A 26545-nucleotide genomic window follows, 5' to 3' on the forward strand; every position below is an offset into this window, starting at 1 on the left:
AGACAACACATAACATAGACAATAAACAAAATAGATCTATCCCCCAAAGGCTTCCTTGTGTTGTCAATTTACTAGGATGAGTCAAAAATGTTGCTAACAATGATGAAAACCTTTTTAAAGAAACAAATTTCAAAATGTGAAGCTATCATAACTCGATATATCTTCCATTTAGGTCTATATATGTCTTGATTTGATGTTTATATTTCTTTAACCCTTCCCTGAAGAATTCTGAGCTCTTTGATTTACACCAGTTCAAAATAACAGTTTAGAAACCTAGTGGAATTCATATCATGCTCCTTTCAAATTGTCTGAGTTTTAGGAGCAAAAATAAAGTCTGAATGGCAAGTCAGGGCTGTAGGTAGGGGACAGGGTAAAGTTTCTGAAAAAATAATGTCATAGGACGGCTCAAATAAGGAGGAGATAGACTGTCCTGATGAGAAAACATATTTGGTGAAACTTTACTTTTTCCTCACCAATGTAGTTTTCCATTTTCTTACAACTACTGTATAATAAGTGCCCCTGCCTGTCCTGTTTCCTTCTAGATAATCTATCAATATTACTCTGGGATCCCAAGAAAGAGTCCCCATAACATTTTGAACTGATCCCTTGCTTTGATTTAACTGGTTCAGCAGATCCTCCAGAAGCCAGTTTCCAGAAGCTCTGAGACGAATAAAAGTGTATTGTTGAGAGAAATAGGCTTCTTCCATCAATTAATCACAGAGAGATGTTTAAATACATTTTGTTGTAATTCATGAATGAACTAGAACCCTACTAGTAATGTTTATCCACTGTCCCTGTACAAGATGAGATGGAAAACTCCTACAGTACAAGCAAATCTGCATGAGCTTCCAATAGCCAAAACAGAAATACAATTGAGCAAAATTATCAATAATATATTATTGAATTATAACTCAAACTCTTAGATAAATATGAATCCATACTGTTATAAATAAGTGACTCAGTTTAAGAAAATGACGTGTGTGGTGGAGCAATATAAGACCTTCTCCGACTTCACAAGAGGGAAGAAAACCAACTCATCAGTTCAAGGTTAATTGCTATGATGTGGAGATCAGACTTACCAATTGTGACACCAACCCATACCATTCCTTCTGTTAGTCTGGGCACTTTAGAGAAACAAACCCACAGAAACTCATGTATAAAAGAGAGTTTTATATAAAGGGTAAGTGCACATCAAGAAAACACCCTAAACCCACTGCTGCTCAAGCCCACAAGTCCAACATTAACCAATATGTCCGACACCAATCCACAAAGTCCTCCTCCATCTCACAGAACAGACCCAGTGATGCCGACTGCAGGAGGAAAGCCAAGTCAGTGAATGCGTAAGCATCTCAGCACTGGCAGGGGTCTCCATAGGCTGCTCCAACACCCAGGGCTGCATCGGGGTAGGTCCATGTGACTTCTCCTTGGGGATGTCTCGCAGGAAGTGAGCTTTGCCAGCTGAAGCAGGGATCTGGCTAAGGCAGCTGCATCCTGGTCCAGTCATCAGAAAGCAGGAGACCCGAGAACTAGAAAGGCAAGTCTCACCGAGCTATTTATCTCTCCACTCTTCAATTAACCCCACATGTGTTTATCGGCCAGGTTGGCACAATAAACTCAGTAACTCACTTTTCTTCCCAGCAAGGTTGCAATGGCAATAAACTACATTTACAATTATGGCATTTATTAGGGAAGTTAAATGGTTACAATTAAGATGTGATGAGAAGAAAACTTCATGGCTGTGATATGTTTTCCTTACTCGTTAACCCCAGACCAATCCTTTTGAGAATGTGGAAAGACCCAAATTCAGGGGTAGTCTACAAAATAGTTCACCATCACACCTTAAAAATATCAAGATCATAAAAATAAGTTAAGCAAAGGCTTTGGAACAATCATAAACTAGAGGAGACTAAGTAAATATGATGATTAAATAAAATGTGGTTTCCTGGGATGAATACCATTTTTTAAAAGGACATGAATAGAAAAACTGGTGACATCTGAATTCCAGCTTAAACACACCAAAGTGAACTACCATTAATTTGTCCTCAAAAATTTTAATTTAACACTATGAACTTTATTATTGAATATTTAATATTATAAATTATTTATTATCAAATATTTCTAATTAGTGTTCTTAAAGGACTTCGTATACCTGTGCCAACTTGCTTAGACCATGATTCTCAATATTTATGTCAGTATCCTCCCTAAAGTTACCTGATATAATTGTCCTACATGTTTTTGATCTTAACCCCTATAATGCTAATGAGCTAGGGTTAGAGCCAGTTATGTTCATGAAAAGAGTACACTCTACAGGTTCAGGTTGCACCTTGAGTCAGTCTCTTTTGAGATGTAAAAGAGATGAAAATGAAGTGAGCATAAGCAGAAGGATCTCAATATCTCCAAGAAAGAAGAGCTGGAAGGGGAGTACATCCTTCAGACTCATGGCCCCTGACCTGAAACACCAGACTGATGCCAAGACACACAGAGATTTCCAAGGAATGCAGTGCCAGCAGATGTTGAAAGAGACAAGAAAGACATTCTCCCAGAGTCAACAAGCAGAGAAAACCTCTCCCTAAAACCACCACACTGAATCCAAATTTCTACCAGGCTTTGGCAACCTTTTGAATAGTCAGCCCTGTTGTCCAGAACAATTTAAAAATTATTTGAGAACCATAAATATATTTTTACAAGTAAATGAAACCACATTTTATAAGAAAATCATGATTTGAGAAATAGCCTTTAAATTTCCTTTCAATTTTACTTCAAAGCCACGTGTATGGATCAAAAGATCCACATATGACTTGAGAGCCACAATGTGCCTGCCCCTACATGTAGCCTATTAGAGAATAAATTTCTATTTGTTGAAGCTAGGGGGGAAACAAACAACACCAAGCACATCATATATTAACTGGAAAACACTCCAATCTATGTTCTTTGTGCTAAATTGAATATCTTCAATGGCTCCAAAAGAGAATATTTACTTTCCTCTCAGGTTTCAATCTTATCTCGATTTCTCATTTTTTCACACTGTGAGGGTGTTTCTTATTATCTTTTAATATACCACTTGTTTTCTCTATTTCCTATTGCGTTTGCTTCCTGGGACACTCTACCCTGCCTTAAAACATCACTTTCGTTATTAGATGGAGAGCTTCTTCTAGTATTGTAAAAATCATGAAATCAGCAAAGATTTTTCAGTCTCTCATTTGTTGCTGCAAACCCAGAATCATATTATCTGTGACTGCTGAGTATATCAGATGTAGTTACCTACAGAGAAATCAAAGAAAAATCTTTGAAATCATATCTTTTTGGATTTTAGGCAGACAAAAAATATTATAAATGGTTGCTTGAAAAATGGAAAAAATAAATGTGCCATATGTTTAAATTTATTTGCTAGCCCTCTGGTAGAGGGGCTAGATAGAAAGGAAGTTCTTCTACATGACTATTGTCTGGTAATATTTTCTTTTTGTATTTTTTTCCTCTTCTATGACCAAAAAAGAAAACAACTGGATTTTTCCCCAAATGTATGCATTCAATTTTTTAAAAAAGCAACCTTTTCATATTCAAAGTACTATACATTACACTTAATAGATTTGTCAAATCTGAAATTCCATTCTTGAAAATATCTTCCACATTCATCTGTTTGGATGGCTAACAGCACTTCCCTCATTTCTATTTCTTCAGCTCTTATATGTCATCAAATTGCTGTCCTTTCATGTCCCCCATCATTCATGGAAGCAAAAAGAAGTGACATGAAGTGAGGTCAGGTGAGTAAGGTGCATGGAGCAAAGGAGACATGCTGGGGTTTTTTGGCCCAAAACGGGCACACTGAGATGGCTGTGTGAGCAGTCCATTGTCATGGTGGCAAAACCAGTCCTCCATCTGCCACAAATCAGGCCTTTTTTGTAACACACTGTTACGCAATCTTTTCAGAACCTCCACATAGAAAACTTGATTAACAGTCTGACCTGGTAGAAAGAACTCCAAATATACTATCGCCCTCAAATCAAAAACAAACAAACAAATGATCATCGGTGTTTCGGGGGTACCCTCTCTTACACAGTGGAGTGATTTTGATAAAACATCTCTTTACTGAACAATATCATACCATGAAATACCTTGTAATAATGTATCAATATATGTTTCTAGATTTGAATTACTACTTAGACATATACTTGGAGATCATTGATCGAGCTAATGCATTCCTTTACTAAATATGCCCAAGATAAATCAAAGCATATGTCTAAGAGATTTTTAAATGTAACAATTTCAATTCAATGCTGATTGATAACTACATATAAAGACTCAATCCTGATTATCTGGATGGCTATTTACTTTATCAGTGCCAAAGACTTCCAGGAACCAAGATTGCTTATTTTTGTATTCAGAAACAAAGGTCAAGTATATTAACACATGCTGCATGAAGGGCTTTTTCCAGTGGTTGAAAAGGGGACTAGAGTGATCAATAGTTCTCAGTACAAGTAGTTCTTAGAATCTCATCAGACAAAAAGAGGAAAAGTTATGTCTGGCAAGGTCGTATTCATAATACCAATGAGTTCATTGAGCAATTTTGATTTTGTGTTTGGTAAGTAGCAAATTTTAAGTAACAATAATAAGTCATAAGCCTGTAACAGCATCTTTATTTTTTATTCAGGGGTTTAAGAGTGGAGTACTAAATTAATTATACCATCAAATAATGATTTGGTAATTTAAAACAAGACCAGTATGAAAATAGTAAAATTGCAGTAGTAAAAATACAAACATGGCATATGATGGTCCAACATTCTCAATATCAAAAAAAGAAATGAACTAAAAATAATGAAACACTCAAACATCCGTCTGCGTAGTTGTTGTTGTTTTAACAGCACAGACAGCTTAATTTTGGGAAACCATCTTGGCCTTACCAATGTTTTCAATTTGTATATTTTTTATAGTTTTATTTTTACTTAATGTATTTTGATATTTTTCATAAATTAGTTTCTATTTAACTTTATTCTTATAGATATTTTAAAAATACTTTAAATTAGAAATGAAATTATGCTGTAACAATAAATATCGCATGCTTTAGGACATTAAGAGTAAATAACCCCAACATGGAATGATCAGTGATTTCAGGTGAATGATCAGTGAATTCAACATCAGACAGAGGAGAATTCAGCAGAGTAAGAAATAGGAACCCAGTGACAGGAAATTAATTTCTCATCAGGAAACAGAAAAGAATGAAATGGGGAGAGGTCAGAGAAGAAGACTGTTTCAGAAATGTAGACACACAGTGATGGAGATCTAACCTAGATAAATGACTAAGATAATGGATATATAGACATTTTGAAGTAAAATAAAACATAATATAATGATTATGACAAAGCCATCTGGAATTTAAATGCAATTACTCTGATTTGATCTCCGAATTTCTTCTTTTCCACAGAGTAGATAGTAGTCTGGGAGTCACCAAAAGACCTCATCATTAAAAGTCTAGTGTTGGATCTGATACCAGTGCATTGACATTCATATGTTCTTTGTGGTCTCAGGTACCTCTCACTCACTGCCCCCAAGCCCATGCCAACTGACAGTAACCCTGGAGCACAGGGTATAGCTGCCCCTTTGGGGTTTTGAGACTGTGACTCTTTAGGGGAGCAGAAGAACCCGTCTTTCTCCTCCAGAGTGGCTGGTGGGTTTGGACTGCTAACACAACGCAAGGGGTAACCACTGTGCCACTAGGGCTTTCTCAGTTCCCTCAACTATAAACAAAATAGGTTCGCTAGTAGGGCAATTTTTAAATACCTCCTTCTCTTCCTCACCTCTGTAATGTCCTCCAAATACACTTGATGCCTGCTATAAAACTACAACTGTTGAGAAAGAAAAAGCAGTCTATAAGTTTCATATAAAAGTTCTAAATACACCTACCATTAACCAAGTTAATGCATTCCTTTACTAAATTTGCCCAAGATAAATCAAAGCATATGTCTAGGAATGTTTGTAGCACTTTTATGTGTAGAAATTTTAAACTAAAGATCATCAAAATGTCCACCAACAGATGAATAGAAAAATAAATTATACAATGAAAAGTACTCAACAATAAAAAGACATTTGCTACTGACATATGTGCCAACATGGCCAATCTCAAGATAATTATGCATAGTGAAAGATGTCTAACAAAATAAGGTACATGTTGTATGATTCAGTTTGTAACCTCTAGAGAATGCAAAACTGTTTTGTAACGACAGATATAATCAGATATACTCAGCAACTGCCTGGGGATGGGTGAAGACACAACAGAGTTGAGAAAACTTATGAGGATGATGGTTATGTCCACTGCTTTAATTTTGATGGTTGATAATTGTACATATTAGAATTTTATCACCTTGTTATATTAAATATGTGTAGTTTACAGTGGACCAATTATACCTCAATAAGGCTATCCAAAGACCATTGGTAGACAATTGGATTACTCCTCCCCCCACACACAGAAGGGTTATAAGGGATGATTCAACCAAGGTGTAGTATAACACCGACAAATCACACATCATTCCTCTAGTTCCTGAATGCTTCCTCCCCATGCCACCCCACACCCTCCTCCCCACACACTACCATGACCCAGTTCTACCTTACAAATCTGGCTACACTGGAGAACACAGTTTTGTACAGAAAAAAAATCAACACATGGAATTCAGGACAGATAATCCCCTCAGGAGCAATCGTGGGAGTAGTGGTATCATGAGGGGAGGGGGAAGGGGGATAAAGGGGGAACCCATTACAAGGTTGGATATATAGCCTCTCCCCTTGAAGGGGATGAATAACAGAAATTTGGGTGAAGGGAATTACAGACAGTGTAAGATACAACATAATAATAACAATATATAATTTATCAAGGATTTCACCAGGGTGAGAGGATGGAGAAGGAGGGGTAAAAGAGGAACTTATACCAAGGGCTCAAGTAGAAAATGTTTTGGAAATGATGATGGCAACATATGTACAAATATGCTTGATACAGTTGATGTATGAAATATTATAAGAGCTATAAGAGCCTCCAATAAATGTTTTTTTAATGGGCCTGGCAGTTGATGCTTCTCCATGATGGTGATAGAACAAGATGCTACATAGCAAGACTACTCCCTAATAATGCTTGAAGAGATCAAAAGAAACACTATGAACTGTAAAATGACCATCTCAGCTAACATGAGTGACTATTGTTCTCCAGTGATACCTTCAGCCCTGATTTATTCTTCTTATCTGTTAGTTAAAAATTATTATATCACCCAGCCATCTAATTGCCCCAGCATCCTGATTCAGATCCTTACCTCCTAGAAGCTTCTCTCTCACACACACACACACCACCCCAAAGCCACATGTTTCAATCCTAGGAATTACAGAGAGTGTAATTACAGACAGCACCCCGCCCTACACACTCTTTCACAGATTTTCCACAGTTCTTCCAAAATGTGTAGTCTCCCTCGCTGCAACAGATGATAAATATAATATCATAGACTAAAAGTGTTGCTGGTGATAATCACTTGAGAGACATTGAAAAAAACCCTTGAAAATATAGTTCTTTGAAATGTGATATATGGGACCCTCTCTCTTTTATCCTACATTCTCCTTATCCATGAGACGGATAATTTCTAAAGACTAATAAAATCCATATTTTGGTGGTATTTAGGAAGACAATAATAATACTTTTTATTCATGTTTTTTTACTGAAATAGTCTCTAGAAAGAACTAGAATTTTTGTTTTAGTATTTGTATTGTCTCTGAGGACAGTGATCAATATTGATGCTGTTACTCATTTATAGAGAAATACTTCTAAATTCTGTTTAAAGGTTTAATAGTTTAATATTCCCTTTAAAAGTTGAATATTTCTCCCCACGTTCTCAATTTCCCTCTATATCTGGACTGTGGCATTGGATAGAGAAATCTCATTTTTGCTAATTTAAATGAAATTGATCCATGAATGTGCTTTCTTAGCTTCCTGCTGATAAATACTTTTCTATTCCCATTTTCCTGAATTCCTTTTGCTCTTGAAATCTCATCTTGAATAAGCAGACTAGGGATTGAGATGAAGAACAGACTTGCATGAGCTGTTTCCCAGGATTCTCTGGCAGTGATAGAAAGCTGTTTTTTGAAAATTAAATGTACTCAAATGTCAAACTTATTTTTTTTAAGTCAAGAGTGCAAGCGGACTCCATAAGGTTTGTGGAAAAATGAAACTAAAATGTAATGGAATTTCCCCACCAACTTTTTTAAACCCTCCATCCTCAGGTGTATGTATAAACCTCAATTTCTATTTTGCTATGTTTTCAGGGTAATATCTGAGATATTTTCTATATTTTCAGTTTAGAAAATTCTAAGAAGAAATTTTACCTAATTTTAATTATTAAATATGCATACGTATAGTGGTATACACTCAAAGCTAAAATTATATCATAGCTAAAAAGTGGCTTTTGATTTCTGCCTACATTCCTTTTGGCTTAAGGCTAAAAAAAACCGATGGCGAGAAGAAAATAAAAGAACCTATTTTTCCATAGTATGTATATTTATATGTAAAAGCATGGAAGTTGGAGTACCACAACTTGTATTTTGGGACAGGGGTGAGATGGGCAGAAAACAAATTTCAGAGCCTAGCCATGGGGACAAGGCTCCCCCACCCCCCTAAAAAAGGGAGAAGAAAATTTTGACCCTTATAATTATGAACCTTCAAAAGAACTTACCCTTCTATAGATTTTCACATTTATTACTTATTTTGGGGGAAAATTACATTAAGGTTTTTGTAACTTGTCCAAAATTAATATAGGTGGCAAATGGCCTTCAGAATTCAGAACCCTGGATCCTAGCTACTTTAATAGTCTACCATTTACAAGTTTTAATTACCAACCCTACTCACTTACATGAGGCCAATAGCTCCCAGCAACAACAGAAAGATTCATGTCTGCATAGGTCAGGAAAGAAACAAAGCACAGAAATAGCTTTATGGGACTGCTTTCATGAGCTCCTACCCTTTTTTGGTCCTCTGGCAGGAAACCACCACTTCAATGACTGTGTAGAGATTGCAAGTAGTGGAAGAAAGAGAGAGTATCACAAAAGCAGTCGCTTTAGTTCTGTCCTTTTGGATCTGCAGCGGCGCCTACCAAGAAAGGAGGTTTCTCCACGTTCAGTTCTTCTCCTATCGTTTCCCATTGCCACTTCCTTCTGCTGCTGTTCCAGCTTCTGTTATAAACGTGGCTTGGTGCTGAGCCACAAGAGACAGAAAAAGAGGTGAGAAGAAAATGAGGGAAATCCTCCACAATCCTCCTCCCTTCCTTGTCTCTGGACCCTCAACTGCAGGGCAGTGTCAAAAGCACTATCTGCACTACAGTGCCCCTTCGGAGTCGTAGACTCACTGCAGGTCTGTTGGCATTTTGAATTCTCAGTTTCTTCCTCAATCTGATATCTTATATTTACATTTCAGAGTCTCAAATAGATACTATATGCATTCAGTCCAGATTTTATAACTGTATTTTACAATGAGAGAGTAAGGATAGAGTGTGCCTAATTTAGTTTACAGTATATTTTTTAACCAACTGCCCTTGAGTTGATTCCAACTCAGAGCAAACCTATAGATCCACTAGAACTGCTCCTCCATAGGATTTTCTAGACTCTAAATCTTTAATGGGGCAGAGTCCCATCATTCTCCCTCAAAGTAGTTGCTAGGTTTGAACAACTGACCTAGTGGTTAACAGTTCAATGTGTAACCCAGGACCCTTGTATATTATGCAGTTAGATACAATTTTCTTGAGTTATTTCTTTTATGTATTTTTATTCTTATTCTGTTTCTAGAATTTATGTTATTCAGATAATGGATTTATTGAATGAATTTTCTTTATTTTTATTCGTTGCTATATCTTTGTATGTTTTTCTTACAGTGCATGAATCTTCTTAATTTATTGTAATCCTCAGAGTTTTACTTCCTATAAGATTTTGTTTCAGTACCTATGCCTAGCTTTGTGAGTATATAAATGGTAACTTTATATTTTCTGTTGCTTTCTTTGATCGTTGTATTTCCTACTTAATTTGACTTTCAATTGTATACTTTTTTGTGTATATATTAGAGGTTACATTCTGAACACTAGCCCGCGGAAGGCTGCAGTTTACAGTAGGAGCCGTAAATTAATTCTTTGGTCTCCACATGGATTCAGCCTTCATTGAGTTATTTGAAAGCTTCATCTTCTGGCAGAGTGTGTTTCACAGCGGATAACTCCTCCTCCTCCAGCCAGTCCGGGGGAAGGCAGAGTTGCCCCCAGGGCATTGTCTGGGTGTGTGTGCCCTTGATGGAAATCGTTGTGCTGTGTTTGCATTATCCCGAGTCATACCCAGACTGCCTTGGTCAGAGGTTCCTGAACTAATTTTTGAGGCTTTTCTAATATGGAACTACTGTATGTATCCTGTTCACAATCTCTTTCCCAATTCTATATCACTACCTGTAATTGTGATTAATTGATCCTCCACTCATGATTTTGTGACAGAATCCCATATTAGCCATGCCCTATTTAAGTGACCAAGTGGCTGTGACCTCATGCTGTTGGTCTCCCTCATTTGGATGATTTGTCTTCATCCTATTTAAGACTTATTAAGTGAAATTATAAATTATATTTTAATTCAGGGTATCTTTTTTCCCTAGAACAATTGTCAAGGGAAGCCAGGCTCTATGAATTTACTAGAGAAGTACTTAAAAATCTGATTGAACTTAATGGGCACAAAGAGATTTTGATTCTTCAGAATGATCAGTTGTGATGTGGTAATTTTGTCGGAGTACCCCAAAGTCTATTGTCGACAGGTGGTTTCTCTTGGGCTGCTCAGTTTCCTAAGAGAGAAACCCTCTCATATCCTGGGAGAGGACGAAATCCTTTAGGTTCTCTTGGAACTCAGATTTATGGGTTCATTAAATGGATGAACCAATCAGATCTCTTGTCTATAGGTGTCCTTTCGAATCTTGAGGGAAATGGTTTCCAGGAGTCATCTTCAGGTCAAACAATAGCCTGGTAAGTAATTTAGCAGGAACTAGGGCACTGGACCCTTTTGAAAAATCATCTACATGCATTCAGTTTTCAGGAACAGGAATTCCAGGATCTGATCAAAAACAAAACAAAGAAAAACACTGCCATTCAGTCAGTCCTGACTCATACTGATTCTTGTAAGTGCGGCTCACTAACCGGGGCCTTTCATACTGATTCTATATAGGGTTTCTCAAGTTGCAAATATCTTTGTGAGCAGATTGCCTCATACTTCTCTTCCTAAGCAGCTGGTAGGTTTCCAACATTGACGATGTGGATAGCTGTCTCTCTAGAGCACCTTAGGGTCTGAATAGAAGCTGTGTTTTAGGATATATGCTTGTCTTTCAAATCACTGCCATTGAGTCAAATCCAATTAATACCCTACAGGGCAGAGTAAAATTGTCCTAGTGGTTGGTTTCCAAAATGGTTACTCTACTGGGAGTAGAAAGTCTCATCATTCTATTTAGGGAAATTAGAAAATGGTACAACTCAAGGCTTTTATCTTTGGACAGACCATTTTTAAACACAACCCATCCTTTCCTCCTGATGGAACCTATCCCTCCTTCTTCCATGCCCTCTTGGTAGTCTGTAGCACTCATCATTGTTCATCTTGCCTTTTCATTTTCAACAAAAGCATCCCTCTCTAAGTCGTTATTAGCCACTCTAGGGCAAAGAGAGACGTTTCCATTCATCCTTAGATCGTGCATAATATCTAGCATAATCTCTCCTATTTGGTAGATAACCAGGGGGCAGGCAGGCGGCATGGTGGCCATATCAGACCTCTTCCAGCTTTAGAAGGGAAAGCAGAATCCAGTGCACCCCACTCCAATACGGATTGCCCCAAGCAGAGGTCAGATATACCTCTGCTCTCCTTCTTTCTGTTCCCCTATTCTGAAACCAACAGTTCTTCCCATGACACGCTACTCCTCTGCTGGGTCCAGTAATTTAATGCAATGGCTGCATAGAACTCACAGACAACTTTTGATTATGGAGGTTTACTAGGGAAGTTACCAGATTACCACAAATTAGAATCAGAAACATTAAGACTAGAGTTCTTTTTTTTTTGTCCTCAGCAGTGCATCTTCTCAGCCAGCAGCCACGTCTCTTTCTGTCTCCAGCCTCTCAGCCACATGGTCCCTTGTCTTCTGCCTCCATAGTCCAAGAAGCCCACCCACTTCTCTGCCTCACTGCCTCACAGTCTGCGCATTGCTCTTGTTTTCTCTCTCAGTGTGGGTCCTCTGTTTTGTCACATAGTGTCTATGCCTGGCCTCTGATGCTTCTACTGTCTGCAACTTCAGGCAGGGATCTTGCACATGCTCCATTTCTTATTTAAGCTCTTATTTCTTGGGAGTCAAATGAATCACGCTCTCTGCTTCTGAGATGGTTTTCTTATCCCCCCAAAAAATGACAAAACTGATGAATCCTCATTTATTAGTGTTTCATATACTTTATTAATAAAGTCCCACCCAATCACTTGGTGGGACAAATAGATAAATAAATAGAAGAGCCACAACTAAGCAAGTTCATTTAACTACCAATAAATTTTTCATAAGTTGAATGTGAAAAAAATAGTTTCAAACTTCCCATTTCTCCAATCAAGTGATCTGGGAATGTACGCTGTTCGCACAGGTGGTCAGGTAAGATTTTTGATAATGAATGGAGTTATTTAATTAATCAACCAGAAAGGGGAATTATATTCTTTTAAATATAATTTCTCATACTACATGCATATTTTTAAATTAATCTTAATAGTCATTGAATTTAGACTATTGGGGAAATATTATTTTTAAATATACTTTTGCATTTATATAAGTAAAATGATAGATTTTTAATCCTTTTTAATGCTTTACATTTAGAAGAAACAGAGATTATTAACCATTGTGTAAAGCTGTCTGAATAAATAAAGGTTCTAAAAATTAAGAACATTATTATTATCATAGGAGCTTGAAAAATGAAAACATGTAAAAAATCACATTCCTATTAAACAGTAAAAATTTATGTACTCTAAAAAATTTCTACTACTAAAAATAACTAAAGAACATGCTACACGAATTATTTCATTAGTTTTAATGCATAAATGAGCCTGAAAATTAATAATGATAGCTCAGAACTTACAATTACATTCAAGCAGAAATTCAGAGGGTTGAAAGAACAGTTCACAACTAGATGAACTTGAGCTTAACATGTCCTCATCTTACATGCATGAGGGATAATTCACAGATTTCTTAGCAAAATCAAAGTATAATGTCTAACATGAGAACATTTATTTGACTGTATACCTCTGTAATGCTGAGACTCAAAGAACTATATTATCAAACTATAATTGAATTAGTTACTACTTCCCACTAGAAAGCATAAAACATTTATAATAAAATTTGGTGATGAATTAGAGGTGGGGGCAATAGCTCCCTTGAGAATGTATGTAGCGCTAGGTGAAATTGCAATGAGAATTCACATAAGCTCCAAGAAAACCTAAGGATATTTAGTTATAATGGTCCTGGAATGAAAATAACCGTGTATTTGGAAGATAAAAATGCAAATAGTCTCTGAACAAATTGAATTTCAGCAGTCACCTCAAAGAATCCTCTTAGATCATTTTCAAAAAAATAGGGGCTTAGATTCTCTCATCATATTTATTCAATCTGTATACTGAAAAATAATCAGAAAAGCTGGATTATATGAAGAAGAATTTAGACTCAGGCTTGGAGGAAGTCTTAGTAACAACCTACAATATGCAGAGGACACAACCTTGCTTGCTGAGAGTGAGGATGCTTTTAACCACTTGCTGGTGAAGATAAAAGATTGCTGTCCTCAATATGGATTGCAATTTAATGTAAAGAAAACAAAAATCCTCACAACTGTACCAATAGGTGGCATCATGATAAACAGTGGAAAGGTTGAAGTTGTAAAGAATTTCATCGTGTTTGGATACACCATCAATGCTTATCGAAGCAGCAGTCAAAAGAGCAAATGATGCATTACATTGGGTAACTCTGCTGTACAAGACGACTGTAAAATGTTGAAAAGCCAGGATGCCACTTTGAAAACTAAGGTTTGACCCACCCAAGCCATGGTATTTCCAATCACCTCATAGGCATGTGAAAGTTGGACATTGAATAAGGAAGACCACAAAGGGATTGATGCATTTGAATTTTGGTACTAGAAAAAACTATTGAAAGTATCGTGGACTGCCAAAAGAACAAAAATATGTCTTGGATGAAGTATAGCCATAATGTTCCTAAGAATCAAGGATAGGAAAATTTTGTCTCAAATACGTGGGACATGTTATCAGGAGAAATCAGTCCCTAGAAAAGGACAGCACGTTTGGTAAATAAGAGAATCAGCAAAAAAGAGGAAGATCCTCAACGGGCTGGATGGATACAATGGCTGCAATGATGGGTTCAAACATGAAAACAATTGTGAGGATGGCGTAGAACTGGTCAACATTTCATTCTACTACACATAGCGTTGCTATGAGTCAGAATTGACTTGGTGGCACCAAACAATCATAATAGTTGTCAAAAGGAGTCAAATATGGTGAAACAAAAACAGCAGAAAAAACAGAGAACAGAATCAAATCCCATAATAATATAAATATTAAATTACTCTAAGTATAGTAGATTTTTAACGTCAGACACCAAAACAAGAGTTTAAGACAGGAATTAAGAGTAAGAACCTAAAAAAATGAACACATAGAACCTTAAAAATTAAAGCTTCTTAAAGTTTCAGAAATGCAATAGGGAAAAACACCTCAATAAATAGGTTTAAAAGCTAATTAAGTAGACCTAATGAAAATGGTAAGAAACTAGACTATAGAGGTGACCTTATTATCCAAATACAATTTTCAAGAACAGGTGCTCTAAAATATTTGAATTAAATAGTCATGAAGGCTAGAGTCAGATGATTTTATACATCTAATCTGAATCTTAATGGAGAAAATAAATAGAATAGCCTGGAAACAATATTTGAAGACGTATGGTCAGCCAACGTAGGGCTATTTTATTGATTTTAAAAGTCTAATGATCCTAGAGCTGCTGCCACCGTGCCAGCTCCTCATCGCTTCTCATTCACCCGATATGCAGTCTAGTTCCCTCCTCTTTCAAAAACAGCCTGGCAACTCTCAAGGATCAGCTGAGTCAGAATCTTTGTAGGGAAGAAAACACCCCTCAGAATAAGGCTACAGTTGTTGGGTGGCTACTGTTGGCATAGCCTCTGCCATCAGTACCTTAATGAAGGACTTGGCAGATGAACTAGCTCTTGTTGACGTCATGGAAGACAAATTGAAGGTTGAAAGGCTGGATTTCCAGCATGGCAACTTTTTCCTTCAAACACCAAAAATTATCTCTGGCAAAGACTATAATGTAACTGCAAAGTTCAAGTTGATTATTATCACAGCTAGTCCATGTCAACAGGAGGGAGATAGTTGTCTTAATTTGGTACAGCACAAGTGACCATCTTCAAAGTCATCCCTCCTAATGTCGTAGAGCACAGTCCAGACTACATGTTGCTGTTGTTTCTAATCCAGTGGATAACTTTACCTTTGTGTATTGGAAGGTAAGTGATTTCCCAAGAACCGTGTTATTGGAAGTGATTGCGATCTGGAGAGGCTGGGGGAGAGGCTGGGAGTCCACCCATGTAAGCTATCATGGATGGGCCCTTGGGGAGCATGGAGACTCTAGTGCGCCAGTTTGGAGTGGAGTGAATATTCCTGGAGTCTCCCTGAAAAGCTTGCACTCTGCTTTAGGCACTGAAGGAGATAAGGAACAGTGGAAAGAGGTCCACAAACAGTGCTTATGAAGTGATCAAATGGAAAGGCTATACTTTCTGGGCCATTGGGCTCTCTGTGTCTGATTTGGCAGAAAGTATAATGAAGCATCTTCGGTGGGTACATCATATTTCCATCACAATTAAGGGGCTCTATGGAATAAATTATGTGTTCCTCATACATCCTGGGGCAGAATTGAATCTCAGACTGTGTTAGTCTGGGTAGACTAGAAAAACAAATTCATAGAAACACGTGTATAAGAAAGAGGTTTACATATAAGAGTAGTTGGATGTTGAAAAAAAAACATCCTAGCCCAGTCCAGATCAAGTCCATAAGGTCGATATTAGCCCGTATGTCTGATACCGATCTATAAGGTCCTCTTCAGACTCACGAAACACATGCAATGACACCAAATGCAGGACGATCACAGGCCAGTGGATAGAAAGTCTTTGGATCCAGTGGCGCTATAAGCATCTCAGCACTAGCAGGGGCCTCCATGTGGCTTCTCTAGGTCCAGGGTTCTGGCTGCATCAGGGTTGGTCCATGTGGCTTCTCCTCAGGGATGTCTCACAGGAAGTGATCAGAGAGAGAATATCCCGTCTCCAAGGAGGAAAATACCGAAGTTCCCAGAATTCCCAGGAGAAGGCCATGTCCACACAGAGACCTCATTGTCTATGATTTGATTGACAGACAAGACTTCACCCCTTCACTCTTAATCCTCTCAAGTCCCAAATTGACACCAGATTATGTAACAACCACAGACATTGTGAAGGTGACTTTGACTTCTGAGGAAAAGGCCTGATTGAAGGAAAGTACAGATACACTTTGGGGGATCCAAAAAGAGTTCCAATTTTAAAGTTTTCTTTTGTACTACTTCACTCCCTAGTTGGCATGCTGTTCTTTCAATCTGCTCTATTACTAAAACAGCAAAATTATGATTTAGGAAAAACATTAGTTTCCTAAAGTCAGACCTGAGGATGGTCCATAAATCCTTACAGTTATGTCTTAAGGTAAACAATATTTATGTGGAGTTCTGAATTGGTTAGCATAAAATTTGTGGCAGTTACATAATCTGTTGTCAACTTGCCAAGTGGTGGAGTATAGTCTGTCAATCAGGCCGTAGCTTGATGACCTCATTTGGAGGCACAAAGGAGATAAATAGCTCACTGGAGGCCAGATACACTGTCTGCTTGTCTCTCTGCTACCCATTCCTATTGACTAGCCAGATGGAGTTATACTGATGGAGCCAGAGCCCTGGATCTGGAGGAGCCACATGGAGACCCATGCCAGCACTGAGATGCTTACACCACTCTGGATCCACAAGACTTTTAACCCACTGACCTGTGAACTTCCTGTATTCAGGGTCATTGCATGTGTAGCATGAGTCTGAAGAGGAATTTATAGACTGGTATCAGACATATGGATTAATATCAGACTAATGGGCTTAATCTGGACTAGTTTTTCTTAATGTGCAATTGCACTTTTATATAAAGTTCTTTCTTATACACCTATGAGTGTCTATGAGTTAGTTTCTCTAGTCAACTCAGACTAACACGAAATTGTTCAACCACCTCTGAGATATCACTGTCAATGTGTTTACTGTTAGTTATAGTTTTGTGCATAACTCTCCAAATGGATCTTATTTTGTGCATGACATTTATCATTTATATATTTATATTTGTCATCCATTATAAAATATATAAATATAAATAATGCAACTATCATACCAACTGAAACACCAAACAAACCACGAAGACTGGCAAATAAAGAAATCTCATGAATTCTCACAGTGACAGATTTAAAAATAAATAAAAGTAATTATTTTTGTTATAGATAGAGCCTCTTGAAAATATTTTTTTTGAATTCCCATTTGAGAAAAGAAAAGTGATTCTAGTAAGAATTTCTGGGGTATCAGGGGAAATAAAGAGAGAGAAATGTAGGCAGGCAAATGAAGGGCATTTTTGTAACCCCAAAATAATATTCCACGTTTGACAAAAAGAAGAAGCAACCGAAATGGTACATAATATTAGTATGAGAGAATGGACTATTGGTAAACATGGTGCCTTAGATAAATGTGCTTCTGTGACTCACTTCAAGAAAAACATTTTTAAAAGCAAATATACAGAAATAGCATGGAGTCCTGAATCTCTGATAGATAAAAAATATTTTTGCCCAGCACTTATGGAGAAAACTAAGGTGTGGATCCTACTCAAAGAGAACAAATGTATAACAAATTCTCAGGTGGTCACACACAAGGCAAACAACCCCCATACTCCAGGACAGAAAAATCTTCAGAGCACTCCACAAATGTAGAGGAAGGTCAACCCTTTTCTGGGGAATGGAGGACTACCTGGGATCCATTCTAACCCATCTCTCACTCCACATCCCCATGGCAGCTAATATATTTTAAAGGAAATCATACTGAATTTCCCATGGTGCCTTGGGGCCAAGAGGGGCACAGGCCCACAAATGTGCACTTGGGTAGGAAGTGACAGAAGTTGCAATGTATCACTTGATTCTGGCTCCATCCATCCTGAGCCCTAGCCCCAGCAATAAGCTTCAGTGAAGAATCTAAGCTGGGGACTAGTCTAATTTTAAAAGGCTCTGCAGCTGGGGTACAGGGTTGTTGTTGTTTTGTAGTTTTATTTTTTCTTCTTATTTTTGTCTTGATAAATAGCCATCACAGCCCAAAAGACACAGCCCTGGTGCCCAAACCCACTGGCAAACACAGAACTCAGACTGAGGAAGGGAGTCTTTATAAAAAGCAGTGGCTAGTTTTGGCTTTGGATTTTGGTGTTGTGCTTTCTTGCCCACCCCCACCCCCATCTCCCCACATTTGTTTGCTGTTTGTATAAACCACAAGCAGAGAGATACAGGAAACATGGGTGGAGCCATCCCTAATTTCCACAACAAACACTCCATCTTTGTGCACATGATTCACATCCTCAGTAGGCCTTTGAATAGCACACAGATGTCATTGAGAAAGACAAAGCACCTACTGCTTTTGGTTTGGATATTTTTTTTAATTAATAAATCTTTTTATTGGGGCTCATAAAGCTCTTATCACAATCCGTACATACATCAATTGAGCAAAGCACCCTTATACATTCGTTGCACTCGTCATTCTCATAAATTTTCTCAGCATTCTTATTTGTGCCTTTGTCCCTTTATTGTTTTTTGTTATTGTCCCCGTCTCACTACAGCTTACAGTCAACTGTCCTCACTCAACTCAGCCACCCATACACTTTCAATAGTTACAAATAGGAGAAAATGGCATACATCTACTCCATCACCACCTGTTTTCTAGAAATGGAAACTAATACAAAAACAATGTAATGGCTTAGAGATAACAGACAATTTTAGTTCACATGAAGGAGCAAGATAGAATGTAACAAATGAGTGAACAGTGCACAGAACCAAGAAATTCTCATGAGGAAGAAAAGACACTGGAACTGCCTGAAAAGGAATTAAGAAGGAGGATTCTTAGATAGATTCAACTGATGGAGATAGAAAAAAACTAAAAGTAAAAGCATTGGAAGAAATTAAGGAAACACTTCAAGAGCAATGTAACAACATAAATGAAAAATTAGACCTCATATAAAATGATCAACCAAAAATCCAGTAGATTAATATTAGGAATTATACAACACATTGAAAGAGAAAGAGTAGAATAGATCAATGGAAAGCAGAATTAGTGAACTTCAAGACAAATCTCTTGATACTATTCTATGAGAAGAACAATCAATAGAAGGAGTCACCTCCAAAAAAATCCAAAGAAAGTCTTAGAAGTATGTGGGATACTACCAATTGGAATAATGTATGCTTAATAGAAATCCAGAAAAAGAAGAAATGAGAAAAAAATATAACAGAGGAAACAGCTCAAGAATTTCTGTAAGGAAACTTAACTAACACCATAAAAAGGAGAAAATATTTAAGAAGCTGATGGAGGAGCAGGGGATGGGGGAACATGATGGTCAGATAATGTGGTACTTACATAATCTGGTGTCAACTTGAGACTATTAAGAGTGAAAGGTGGAGCTTAACCTGTCAATCAGGTCACTGTTTGATGACCTCATTTGGAGGCACTGGGGAGACAAATAGCTTGCTGGAGGTGGTACACACACACTTTCTTCTTGTCTCCCTGTGAGACATTCCTGCTGACAAGTTACATGAAACCAAGCTGATGGAGTCAAAGCATTGGAGCTGGGGGAGCCACATAGAAGCCCATGCCAGTGCTGAGGTGCTTCCAACTGCCACTAGATCTAAAAGAGTTTCCCCCCACTGGCCTGTGATCTTCCTGCATTTGGCATCATTGCGTGTATTTCATGAGTCTGAAGAGGAATTTTTAAATTGATATTGGATATATGGGCTAATATCAGACTTTTGAACTTGATCTGGCCTGGACTAGGATGTTTTCTCAATATTCAATTGCTTTTGTATATAAAACTCTTTCTTACATACACTTGAGTGTCTTTGAGTAAGTTTCTCTAGTCCACCTCAACTAACACATTATGATACCAGGAGTGGGGTACTAGAGAAACATATCGTAAAGATGGAGACTGGATCCTTGTTTGGCCTCTGCCTCCTGGTAGTGTTTCTTCTTTGGCTAGCCAGAGGTTAGATATGTCCATGCAGTTTACTGGTTGTTTTCTGGAAAGAATATGGGGAGCTAAACATTTGATCATTTTCTTTGGATGTTATCTTTGTTTATTCTTATTTGAAATGACAAAAATGAATGTTGTTAATGTATATTTTGAGCTCAGGGGGAGAAATTACCATTTGAGTTTCTCAGAAACTGTGCTGCTTATTGAAAATGACTGACAGAATGTCAAAATGACTGACAGAAAGCCTGACCCAGGCTTGATGCAGAGATCAAATCACATATTTTGTATCAATAGAATAGATAAGAATTAAGATAAGATAGATAAGCATTTAACTTTATTATTTTAAGAATTGAATTTAGAACCTGGTTCTACTAGGTTTATACTGTTTTCTTCTGCCTATAATTATTGATATAATGATTGATAGAGCTGATTATTGGAAAGTATGTAAATAGAGAGCTTGTAAGCCCAGTTGCCTGATTAATCTGAATCTTTAAATGGGTTAGGACACACCTACAAAGAAAGCTCTGAAAATATAAGCCCCACCTACTGTCTTGAGTGCTCAGGACAATCGAAGGTGAAGAGACTTACGTAGGGGGCTGTTGACAGATCGAAGGAAAAAAGGAACTCTGGATTTTTGAATTTTGAACCAGTGCTCTTTGTCAGAAACTGGAAAAAATCTGGAATAATGAAGAAAACTCCTCTCCAATACTTTGCCTTAAAGGGAGCCTATGGACAGCCTGAATGTTTGCTAGGTGACCACTTGGATCCACTTGTTGAGTGGAAGTGGGAGAAATATAGCAATAAAGAGATGGGTTGAGTCTGACAACTGACACCCATGGACGTGGTTCACAGGGACTAGAGGAGAAAATGAGAGCAGGTTAACTTGTCTGAAGTTCATGTCCCAGCCCAAGGGGGCTAGGGTTCTTAAGATTTTGTGATGTGGCCCATGGTCTAAAGACAAGGCAGCCAATGGGTATCATGGTGAGGCTAAGTGAGGCATCCCACACTGAGTTGACGATAACTCAACCAGATGAAGAGATGATTTTTGAGTCTGTGAACTGGTGCATATTACTGCTGACTTTATGGATGGCCTGTCCTGATTTGACTTTGTTTATGGATGCAGAAGACACAAGGTTCCAACTGGAATGAAGATTCTTCACATCAAAGAATATGATTGTTTCCTCATAGCATTGGGTTGATGTAAGTGGGCAGTATAGAAATTGGATACCCACAATGGGGAGGATAAAGGCATGATGTGGCTGGCTTACAAACTTTCATCGGTGGGGAAAGTTATTCACAAGATTATGGTGTAGGTGTTCATTTAACTGAAGTAGTTAGACAGAATATTATTGTATTGTTCACTTATGTAATATTATGCTTAAATGAGGCTTTGAAACATTTTAATTGTATGCATTTTAGTTTTATCCTCTTAGGTACAGATATGATTTTATTATTGTTTGTTTGAAAATTATATATGACTTAAGGGTTGTGGAAAAGTGTCAAGTTGACAAGGGGTTGTCTGTGGTGGTTACATAATCTGGTGTCAACTTGAGACTATTAATTGGACATCCCCTTACAGAAGAGTCACAAGGAAGAGACAAGACAGTCAGGGTACAGTATAGCAATGATGAAACATACAACTTTCCTCTAGTTCTTTAGTGATTCCTCCCCCCATTACCATGATCCCAATTCTGCCTTACAAATCCGGCTAGACCAGGGGATGTACACTGGTACAGATAAGATCAGGAAACACGGGGAATACAGGACAGATAAACCCCTCAAGATCAATAATGAGAGCAGCGATACCAGGAGGGTAAGTGGAAGGTGGCAAAGAAAGGGGGAACTGATCACAGTGGTCTACATATAACCCCCTCCCTGGGTGATGAACAACAGAAAAGTGGGTGAAGGGAGACATCAGTAAGTGTAAGACATAACAAAATAATAATAATTTATAAGTTATCAAGGGTTCATAAGGGAGGGTGGGAGTGGGGGGGAAATGAGGAGCTGATACCAAGGACTAAAGTAGAAAGAAAATATTTTGAAAATGATGATGACAACAAATATACAAATGTGCTTGACCCAAGTATGTATGTATGTATGTATGTATGTATGTATGTATGTATGTATGTATGTATGTAGGGCTATATGAGCCCCCAATAAAATGATTTTTAAAAAGAAAAAAGAGTGAAGGGGTGGAGTTTAGCCTGTCAATCAGTTTGCAGTTTGATTACATCATTTGGAGGCACTAGGGAGTTAAATAGCTCACTGGAGGTGGGGCACCCACACTCTCGGCTTGTCTCCCTGTGAGATATTCCTGTTGACAAGCCTCCTGAAGCCAAGCTGATGGAGCCAGTGCCCTGGAGCTGGAGGATCCACATAGAGACCCACACGAGGTCTGAGATGCTTCCACTGCCATTGAATCCACAAGAGTTTCCAACCTCTGGTCTGTTATCTTCCTGCATTCTGCATCATTGCATGGGTTTCATGAGTCTGAAGAGGAATTAGATTGGTATCTGACATATGGGCTAATATTGAACTTTTGGACTTGATCTGGATAGGAGCATGGATGTTTTCTCAGTACTCAATTGCTCTTTTATATAAAGCTCTTTCTTATATACATGTAAGTGTCTATGAATTTGTTTCTCTAGTCAACCCAGACTAACACAGATAACAGGCACAGGAAAATATTCTCAGCAACTACAGGAAAGGTTCCACTTAAAGGAATATACTGAAATTCCTGGCAGTGAGAAAATCAACTTAAAAGCTAAGTAGAACTAAGTTTCTAAAAGTAGCAATACCTTCTGACAGACTCTCCTTTACCACTGACAAGCAACACAAGCTACCTCTGTGAGCCCTGCTCCTTCCTAATACAGTTGATTTTTCCCAACCTCTGAGGCAACCCAGCCAGTTAAACCTCTTACCTCAATTGCCTCTTATGGCTCTGCGTACACAGCAGATTGCATGGGTAACTTGGCACAGATACTCTCAGTACCCAAACTACATTTTTGCTATTTTACCTTTCTTCTTGTTTCTGCATTCTTATCTGATGCCCTCTGCCTCCCATGTACTTCCCCCACCCCCAACCCATGGTACAGACATACACATAATAACACAACCAAAGGAGCAAAAATCTCCACCTAAATGTGGTTAATATTTTACTGTATTCAGTTTATGTACTTTCCATCTAATACTTTTATTATTTTATTCAAGTTCTCTCCAATTTCCTCTTCTGGTGTGATACTGCCATCCTAAAAAATACATTCCTCAGGCACACCCAAGTCTTTTTTTCCTCTGTTGTTCCTCCTCTTCTCTATACATCCATGCTTTATGTCTTTATTCTATTATTTTTTCCTTTTTTATTGATCACATTCTTCTTTCTTCATTTCTTCTCCTCTTGTTCCTGAGTTGTCTCTTTTTTCTATTTTTCTTCTTTAATAATACTTCTTATAAACATGTGTATATAAGATATATACGCACATCTCTCTCTCTGTTTATACACTATTTGCTTAGACTTCTCTCCAATCTGATTCATGACCTTTGTGTGGTCTTTCTCTTTTTCATCTTGAAATATATTTCCATGAAGGCTATTAATTTGAATTATGCCTCTAAAAACACAATTTCCTATTATTTTTTACAAGTTTGTTGGCCTATCTATATGGTTGTTTATTATTCATATCATTCATTTTATTTTATTCTCTCTGTTCTCCCTCTGTACACTTTCCCCACTTATGCATCTCTCTCCCATTTTCTCCATTGCACCATCATATATATTTTCTTTTGTTTCTACTAGATTTATCCCAAATCACTAAACATAGATAACTACCCCTATACCACCTGATAGGTCACACAGCATTAATAATTGCACCACAATGCTGAAAAAGCAGTAGCTAATCACAGTACATCAAATAAATAATGATAAATAAACACAAATATCAAAAAAAGCATCCAAGTTCAATAAAGTACTCTGAAAAAAGAGGCCATTAAAATACTAGAACCAGAATTCAGAAGAATGATGTTTAGGTCTCTTAAAAAAAAGTTGGGGACATTAAGACATTAATGGAAGCCATTGAACTACTGAAATCCTTAAACCTTGAGGAATCACAGAGGATAACCAATGGGAAAATAAGCAACACAGTGATAGACTCGAGGAATAGAATAGAATAAAAGGAAATCAAATCTGAACTCAAAGCTTATCACTCTAACTACAACCCATGCGTGAATCAATTAACAAAAATAATGAAGCTATCTGAAGAAAGGCTGAAAATGATGTGGACACAATCAAGAAAAACATTGTATATGCCATCAAGATTCTGGAAGAAAAAGTAGTAAACACTTCTACAAAGAAAGTAGTATAAGAAATCATAGAAGAAAATGTCCCCAACATTACAAAGGAGGAGGAAACAATGAATCAAGAAGCTGGAAAAATCCAACATAGGCTAGATTCCCAAAGAGAAATATCATGGCATATAGTAGTCAGTCTGTCCCGAGGGCATCTAGGAAAAAAGAAGAGTCATCTACAAAAGAAAACCTATCAGGAAAAGCTCCAAGTACTCAGCAGAATCTATGCTGTCAACAAGACAATGGAATGAAATATATAAAATTCTGAAAGAAAAAAATTACCAACAAGAGTCCTATATACAGCAAAAAATATACTTCACAGACAAGGGAGAAATACAAGTATTTCCAGACCCCCCCCTCCAAAACTAAAGTAATTCATGAATTAAGCCAGGATTACAAAAAAAAATATTAAGGTATCACTATGGTCAGAGGATCAACAAGAACAGTACACAAACCTAAGAGGTTTGTCTCAGGACATGGGACAACAGCACCCAGAAATAGGTATGAAAATAGTACTCAAACGAAATAGAAACAGAGGAGGAACAAAGATAACAACAATACCACACACTAAAAATATGCAAAATGACTGAACAGGAACAGAAAGATAAACACATGGAAATATCATCCATAAAAAAGGTTGGGTAATAGATCAAATAATGGGTGAAATGAAGAAATTCTTTGAAACAAATGATAATCTTACAAAAGATACGAAAATATTTGGGACAAAATAAAAAGCAGTTATCAGGGGCAATGTATAGCAACTAACCCACGTAGGGGAAAAAAGGAGAGAACTCAAATCAGCAACCTACCACAATACCTCTAACTAGCACAAGGGCAACAATATAAATTCTCCACAGCAGGTGAAAAGACATCATATAGATTACAGCACAAATAAACAAACTGGCAAACACAGAACAATTGAAAAAATAGAAAGACAAGAATTTGGTTCTTTGAAAGGATTAACAAAATCAACAAACTGCTGGTAAACTTAAAAAAGGGAAAAGAAAAATAAGATGCAAATATCTAGAATCACAACAGATCTAAACGAAACAAAAAGTAGTGCTAAAGATCATCCTGCAACAAGTTTGATAATCTAGAAGTGGAAAAAATACTTACAAATACACCATCAACCCAAATTAATGCCATTTGATGTGGGAAAATTAAACAAACGAATAACAAAAGAAGAAATGGAGGTTATCAACAAACTTCTAATGAAGGAAAGCTCAGGATTAGACGGCTTCGCAGGAAAATTCTGCCAAATATTCAGTGAACCGTTGTCTCTATTTCTACACAGTCTATTCCGCAATTTAGAGAGACGGTGAACTCCCACACTCATTCTACAGAACCAGCAAAGCTTTGATACCAAAATCATACAAAGATCCTACAAAGACAGAAAACTACAGACCAATATGCCTCATGAACATAGATGCAAATGTATCCAACAAATTTCTGGCCAATAGAATCTAACAACACATCAAAAATTAATTCACCATGACCAAGTAAGGGTCATACCAGTGATATGGTTCAACATTAGAAAAGCAACCAATGTAATCCACCACATACACAAGGCAAACAAAAAAGATGGGCATGATCATATCAATAGATGCAGAAAAAGCCACCAGGGCTCCCCTTAGGACATACACAGACTACCAAATATAATAAAGGAAGAAGCATACTCAGTGGAAAACAAAATAGATGACTGGGACCTATTAAAATCAACACATTTATGCAAATCAAAAGACTTCATCAAAAGAGTAAATCAGTAGCTCATAGATTGAGAAAATGTCTTTAGCTATGACACAATGCACAAGTAACTAATT

At 37.4% G+C, this 26545-nt stretch overlaps 1 pseudogene; it reads left to right on the forward strand.

Moving 5' to 3' along the window:
- The window catches only part of LOC142433318 (L-lactate dehydrogenase A chain pseudogene), a 35559-nt pseudogene extending 19560 nt beyond the window's left edge, over nt 1-15999 (forward strand).
- The last annotated feature ends 10546 nt before the right edge of the window (nt 16000-26545 follow it).

The sequence above is a fragment of the Tenrec ecaudatus genome, chromosome X (assembly GCF_050624435.1).
Source record: "Tenrec ecaudatus isolate mTenEca1 chromosome X, mTenEca1.hap1, whole genome shotgun sequence".
Taxonomy (NCBI): domain Eukaryota; kingdom Metazoa; phylum Chordata; class Mammalia; order Afrosoricida; family Tenrecidae; genus Tenrec; species Tenrec ecaudatus.